Below are 8,156 nucleotides of genomic sequence, written 5' to 3'. Positions count from 1 at the left end.
ATTATTATTATTATTATTATTATTATTTCATCTTTTGTCGCCGTATGATTTATTTTATTAAGAGGTCAAGGAGAATTTACAGGGAAAAGTGTGGTGTGTTGGTTTATGGTTGCAGGGTAGGCTTTAATAAGGATAACGTTTGTTGCTTGTTCCTGTTGTGAAGTATTGTTTTAGAGAGGGTGTGACATCTAAATAAGGTTTCTAACCTCTCTTTTTCTTTAGACCACCAAACGACTGTTATGGATCCTCACATTTTGAAGTGAAATGGTGTGTTGAGACCAGTGGTGATCACGTGAATCACATTATCCATTAACGGAATGTGCTGCCGATCAGATCAGTTCTCCCCATTGTTCCAGATTTTATGATCACCCTGTATATTATAGCTAGCCTTATTGAATAACTTTACAAACAAAGTAACTATACTGACAAAAATACAATAGGTTTTTTTCGGGATATCAACCAGGTGATTTCCGGATAGGCTTCCTAGCTGATATCGCAAGCCACCGAGTAGGTTGCCTTTTCCCGCAAGGGTCCATGATTACTAATTCGTATAAGCAAGAATAGCCTGACGGCAAGTATCCTGGTGCAAGCAGGGGTGAACCACGATTCAATTGTAAGGTTTAACGTGCGTCAACGTGCTAACCACTAAGCCAGGATGAGATAAGACAAAGGTAACAATAAGCATGCCAGGTGGGAGATGGATAGATCGCGAGTTCGAGTCACGAAATGGCCGCCATGCACGTAACGCAAATGTACAGCACGTGCAAACTGAGCGGGCAAGTGCAGTGGTTAGAAAATAACTGATTCTCTCTCGAGAAAACCTCTATCAATCGTCACCACGAAAGCTTCAAGAATTATTTAAGAATTCACGCAAATGAAATATCAACTCATATAATTAATTCGGGAACCAACTCAAATGACAGACGGATTTGCCACGTTACGGATAAACAAGCCTCGGATATTTTCATGACGCATTAAATTGTGACAAGAGATGACGTCCATGGCATCCATCTCTGATAATTGCAGTCGGATGTGGAAACGTGATGTAGGACGTATAACAGAAATTGGAAATGCAATCCTTGCATGACCCGACATGCAAATCACGTGTTACTTCGTCGCAAGGGAATGAATGTTGTATGAAGGTTGTAAGGAAGTAACTTTTTCATATTACCCCGTCTAGCCACTCGTAAACGGTTGACGTCAAGCTATTACAGTCGCCACTTCAAATGTCGCAATTTTCAGTAAATAACAGGCTTCTATGTTTTTCTTTCAATGTACTCCATGCGTATGGGTCCCATGAAGTATAATATTGTTCAAGGTGGGTTCCGGACAGAAAGAATGTTGAGAACCATTGCTCTAAGGTGTTTATATACGTAGTGTATATTTATATTACACATTGTATGTTATTAAAGCTTCACAGTTCACCGCTACTTATCGCAACTCTCTTTGGAGATGTACGGATATGATCTGATTTCCTTTGATGTTTATTGTTTAGCGTCGCTTTTCTTCTACTTTTGGCTAATCGCGACCTTTAGGATGAGTTATAATGTGATGAAAATGATGAAGGGATACTCACAAAGAACACACATGCCCAAGCCGGGATTCGAACCCTTGATCCTTGTTATCCGGGACCCCAAATGAATGCTAGTGGGGAACTAGAACCAAGCGATAAAGAAAATAAACATGAACCGAGATGAAAAATAAAAAAAAAAAATGTGGAAATAAAGTATAGATGGCGTACAGTGGTGGTCCTCAATCATTGTGACCCTGCGGCCCAGTAAATTAGTTTTTTAATAGCCGATGCCGTAAGTAACTTTGTAGGTTTTTAAGTTGTATACGTTAAATAGTAAGTACCCTTGAAATTTAATAGTAATAAATTAAATTATGTCATAATCATACATAGTATTAGTTCGATTAGGTCTAGGCTTGTTGATAAATATAAAATTTGGTTTATATTAGTTGACAATGACTGGATCTAACGGAATCTATTAGTGTACTTTGGTCAATATCATTGGTAAGTGCTTCATTGGCATGTTCCATTTCGGACACCGAAAAGTTCCAATAAATCAGAACATCTCCACTTCAATATATTTGTTGATGAAAATTGAACAAACTAAATTGAACGGAGGCGGAAAATAAAGCACCCTCAGGTTAGATCGTTTGATGGCTCACCGCACAAGGTCAGGAAAGCAATTCCTGTTATCGCAGTCGAAAATCGAACGAAATGCCATGTTTCCAGTTTTTGCCAGCTCGGGCTGCAAATCGTTACATCCTTCCTGCCCTAACTCGAGAATTGCACCACGGTTGTAATTCAAATTTGGATGTTGCACGGGTAACAGTTTCTTTTAAGCGGCCTTTAATTCCTACCAGCCCTGGCGGGAAAGGATTCTCAGGTGGTTGTCAGCTATGGCTGCAAGTCGTTTCATCCTTCCTGCCCTAACTCGAGAATAGCACCACGGTTGCAATTCAAATTCGCGGGCTGAGAAACACTTGCGTGAAGGGAAGACTGAAAATTCTGTGACATTTGATTCGAAACCAAGGCAAGGGTCAACTATTTTTATACCAGATACCTTGGCCTCAACACCAAGAGAGCCAAGCCCTTCAGGCTCTCTTCAAAGTTCTCGCAGTCCGATTCAGACGTGATTGAATGGCAAGAGCTGAGAAAGGCTAATTCGAAATCCTTGTATCTTAAACGCAATCTCTCCATCAGGTCGTGATCGATATGAAACGGCTGGAAGATTACATCGTCCAAACGATGTGAATTTCCTCAGCAGTAAAATATGTTCGTTCGCTGCTATGGTGTAATGTGTTACTTCTTCTATCGGAAGTTATATCTAATCTTATTTTGTGATAAGAAATACGTATAAGTTAATAGACAATCTCTCAATTGATTTTTGAATTTTTTTATGTATTTCTTTTTTTTTTTGATAGAAAGAAAAGGGTTTCAGAAAGATCTCTAGAGAGGGATGGAAATATGGGTACTGCCGAACTCTGAAATGTGAGCAACTTACACACATTCTACTATTGGCCTGATTGTCTGCTGCTGTCTGCCATTTTATTGCATATGTTTTTAGGTGGCTGTAGAAAAGTGTCATAAACACTGTTGCTACTTAAACTTCTCTCTTCCGTTATATTATATATACTCATAAATATATATATTGAAGAGTGATGCCGAGCTGAATCTGGAAAAGCTCTACTTTTCCAACTCTCCATTTCTGACTAACGAATAGGTTCATTCTTTTAAGCTGCATACCGCTACGTATGTACTTCGTCGCGATTATCCAATAATGGAAAAAAGGCGACGTTACATAACAAAAATACAAATTTGTGTATGTGTGCACTGTATTTCTATGTATGAGAAAGAATTTTTGTATCCGATTATATCCTACTGTATATCAGGTATACTTACACACATGTGTGTGTGTGTGTGTGTGTGTGTTGGTACTGTTCTGTGTTATAGCACAAGTTCATGTTTTTCTTATTTTCGTTGTAAAAGTAAAATGTATAATCCCTATGTATTTTAAACTTCAACGTAGATGTATTCTATCTGTGTTAAGTTACATAAGGTTTGTGTCGTTGACAACATTGACGTTGTCATAGTAACAAAAATAACAGTCGTTAGGATATGGCGATAAAAAGTTTATATCAAAACGTGATTGTCTGCGTTTTCTTTCAGTAAAAATTTCCAGGTAATTGTAAATGTTATAATATCAGCCCACAGAAGATAGCTTCACATTCGTAATCTTGGAAAATATTCTTCACCTAATATCGGTACACATGCTACTAATCAGCACAGTGTCTAATAATTTTTCACATTAGATTATATATCTGGTATAAGAATATGTGATTTTAGCAATATATCGTGGGTATTGTCCTTATAAGGCAATTTGGAGAAGTCACAAGACAGTTCAAGGACTGATTCCATGAACGCACACAATAAAAATTATATAGTGTTTCCTAGAGTGAATGATGTGGTTTCATGTGTAAAGGACTGAAAGTGCTTTTATTTTATTCAGTCACTCAAAACTATTACGAACAACATTAGTAAGTGGGCCTCCGGGATGGCGTAGTGGTAACGTCGTCGCCTTGTAATCAAGGGGTCCGGGGTTCGATACCCGGTGAAGGCACATGGCACAGTGATTCGGATCCCACTCTAAACTGTACGTCCAGTCCCGATTAGCCTTCCTGTGCATAAAGTGGACTTAAAAAAACAACAAATCAATCAACATTAGTAAGTTTCAATATTCGCACCATTAACAGCACGGCACACATCATAGCGATATTCAATTTCGGTCCACACTCTGGATTAACGCTTGCTTGCAATTGGTTGCTTGATTCTTTCCTTAATGTGGTCGAGATTATAAATTCTTTCACTGAAAACTTTATTTTTGACATAGCCCCAGACGAAGAAGTGTAATTAAGTAAGGGCCGTGGGATGGGTCCACTTCTGCCAATCCGCCGTTTTGGAAATCGACGATTCAACTCTTCTCGTACATGATTGGCAAAGTGAGGCGGTGCTCCATCTTGTTCAAAGATAAACTGTAACTCGGCATCTTCCATTTTCATTTGCTCGATTTGAGGAAACGCAAAGTTCTGTAGCATGTCCATGTACGCAGTGGAGTTGATGTTAGTTTCAACAAAAAATAATGGGCCAAAAGAAAATATAAATTTATCAGCAATGACTTTATTAATAAGACGACAAAAATGAGATAAAATAAAAACGCATGGACGCAATCTTTTTGAGTGACTGAATTAAATAAAAGCACTTTCAATCCATTACACATACTTCACGGAAACCTCATGAAACTCCACCGTTCGTTCTCGCAGACCCTGTATTTTGTAATTATGATATTTTGATGAAAAATAATACTCTTGTTCACAGATATGAATCAACTCAACTTGACAAATATGCAGCAAAATTTTAGTGCATTTACTTTTCAAAATAATAACATTTTTCTTTAGAGCTGAACCGATGTCGATGTATCGATATCGGCCGATACCAGTGGTTTCGGTACCGGAAAGTATCGGTTGGAATTCATCTTCCGATACTTTCGCGGAGTGTAATTATCCTGGAAATTATTCAAAACTCAAACTTACTTTTTAGTTTAGTTTAATTTTGTGATTACATAACATCTAATTTAATATTCTGATGTAATTCTTCAATATTTTAAAGCATTCTTTTTATAAATTCATGCATATTTTTCGAGAAGAATATGTGCATACCAATATTGATAAATATTTTGAGCACATTTTAATTATTGCAATTTTCAAGTATCGGTATCGGTAGGAATCTTTAAGAGTATCGGTATCGTTGGGAATCGGTAAGAGTATCGGTATCGGTGGGAATCGGTAAGAGTATCGGTATCGGTGGGAATCGGTAAGAGTATCGGTATCGGTGGGAATCGGTAAGAATATCGGTATCGGTGGGAATCGGTAAGAGTATCGGTATCGGTGGAAATCGGTAAGAGTATCGGTGTCGGTGGGAATCGGTAAGAGTATCGGTATCGGTGGGAATCGGTAAGAGTATCGGTATCGGTGGAAATCGGTAAGAGTATCGGTATCGGTGGGAATCGGTAAGAGTATCGGTGTCGGTGGGAATCGGTAAGAGGATCGGTATCAGTGGGAATCGGTAAGAGCATCGGTATCAGTGGGAATCGTTAAGAGTATCGGTATCGGTGGGAATCGGTAAGAGTATCGGTATCGGTGGGAATCGGTAAGAGTATCGGTATCGGTGGAAATCGGTAAGAGTATCGGTGTCGGTGGAAATCGGTAAGAGTATCGGTATCGGTGGGAATCGGTAAAAGCATCGGTGTCGGTGGGAATCGGTAAGAGCATCGGTATCAGTGGGAATCGTTAAGAGTATCGGTATCGGTGGGAATCGGTAAGAGTATCGGTATCGGTGGGAATCGGTAAGAGTATCGGTGTCGGTGGAAATCGGTAAGAGTATCGGTGTCGGTGGAAATCGGTAAGAGTATCGGTATCGGTGGGAATCGGTAAGAGCATCGGTATCGGTGGAAATCGGTAAGAGTATCGGTGTCGGTGGAAATCGGTAAGAGTATCGGTATCGGTGGGAATCGGTAAGAGCATCGGTATCAGTGGGAATCGGTAAGAGTATCGGTATCGGTTTAAAGTGGTATCGGCTCAGACCTAATATTTATATAATGGACGTAATCTGTGGCATGGTGAGATTGAATGTTAACGATCAGTGAACTATCCTGTTTTTGTGTGTGTGTGTGTGTGTGTGTGTGTGTGTGTGTGTGTGTGTGTGTGTGTGTGTGTGTGTGTGTGTGTGTGTGTGTGTGTGTGTGTGTGCAATAGCAACTTACCGACGGTTTTCAATCTTCTGTAATCATCGGTAGGTAATCCTTACGCTGTCAGAGAGAGAGAGAGAGAGAGAGAGAGAGAGAGAGAGAGAGAGGAGAAAAGCATATGATATGGTCCCATCCACTTTAGAGACCGCAGAGTGTAAAACTAGAGGAAATGGTCTCCTTGCTTGGTAGGTTGGCGTTTTCCCAGCTTTTCAGGAATCAAATCGATAGCAATCATAGGCAGCCATGCAGAACGAAGTAACCGTTCTTCTCGGAGAAAGAGAGAGGGAGGGAGAAGAAGGGGAAAAGAGAAGGAAATCGTGCAAAATGTAGGAACACTTGCTGACCCAAATGTTCTCAACCCGCGTTCATTCCTAAAGCGTTTATTATCTCGGCGGCCATTTGGGAGATGCCATTTTAAGTTCAACCCGTTTTTTTTTCTCTTCAATCTCGCTTTTCTGACTGCTGTTGCCAGGGAACGGACCAACGTACCGTTGTCAGGGTCCAGTATCGTTGGGATGGTGACGAGATGACGTCATGGCGACGCGGTCTCGTTCTCTCTCGTCGACGTTGAGGTCATCTCGTCTGCATATGTCAGTGCATGTCCTGCGTCTAGTTTGGTCTTTGAAAGAGAAAATTTCGAGCGTCGAAATAGGTAGGCACTGGCCTCGTGGGCTGTTACACCACGGGAAATTATCATTTATTATTTACATAACGACATCAAAATGTAATTAAGCCTGGTAATCTCTGGGCTTAAATTGCTAAATGATTTTGCAATATACATATTATGTAATGCAGCAGTAACTTCTCTATTAATTCTTTCAGGGGTGCCCACAGGGGGGGATTATAGCGCAGTTTGCGCCATCGAGAATTTTGGACGGGATTTTTCCCCTTTAAATAATATAAAATTCAACATTATATATTTCTCCAAAATATATGTACAAATTTTACACCTTAAATGCACCCTATTTAATCCATGAAGAAAAGTAAGTGTTTAAGGGTATTATAGAGGGGGGGAGATATCTCCAACTCTTACATTTTAGGCCTTAATTGACACAGTTTCTTGGGGGGGGTTCTGAATTAAACGTTGGGGGGACAGTATCCAACTCTACATCTTAGATTATGGCGGGTGTTTTAGTTAGAGGGATTGAGCATTAAATTAAGAGGGTATCCAATTCTTGTATATTAATATTATCTTAGGCTGTTGAGGAAATTCTGGTGTGGAGACTGAGAATTAATTATTTGAGTAGGTAATATTCACTCTTCAATATCAACAGTAAGTCTAAAATTGGCATGGAAATTTTGGTGGTAGGATTGAGTATTAAATTTAAAGGGGGAGATAGGAAGGTCTTGATAAAGCGTTAATTAAATGTTAGATTGTGAAGAGATTTCTGTAGTGGAGAGAGAGTTGGAACATTAAATTGTGGAGACTGTATTTAGCGATATGGTATCCTCACGTTTTCGACCCCGAACGTGTGAAAAGAGAAGCTGGAAAAGACTAAATATCTCGGGATCCTAAGAAAGTATTGACATCTCATTAAATTAATATTCTTGAAAGACTGCAAGGAAATGGATGTTAAAAATTTCTTGCTCGGTTCGCTCGCATTAATGTGTTTGTTACAACAATGCGTGTTTGGTGATTTACTGAAGTGAATGTGAAGTTTATACTACAGTTGTATTACAAGACATAACCGAAATACTTGATACTCATTAACATTAACATACTTCTTAAAATATAATGCTTAGTGTTGGTATACTGCTTAATTTAAATCAGGTGCATCTTTTGTAACAAAAATATATCGAATCCGCATTTCTAACTTCTTGTCACAGGAACATTTTAGTTTAACA

This window comes from Lepisma saccharinum, chromosome 7, assembly GCF_977018435.1.
Source record: "Lepisma saccharinum chromosome 7, izLepSacc3.1, whole genome shotgun sequence".
Classification (NCBI taxonomy): domain Eukaryota; kingdom Metazoa; phylum Arthropoda; class Insecta; order Zygentoma; family Lepismatidae; genus Lepisma; species Lepisma saccharinum.
Note: the sequence above shows the minus strand (reverse complement) of the source record.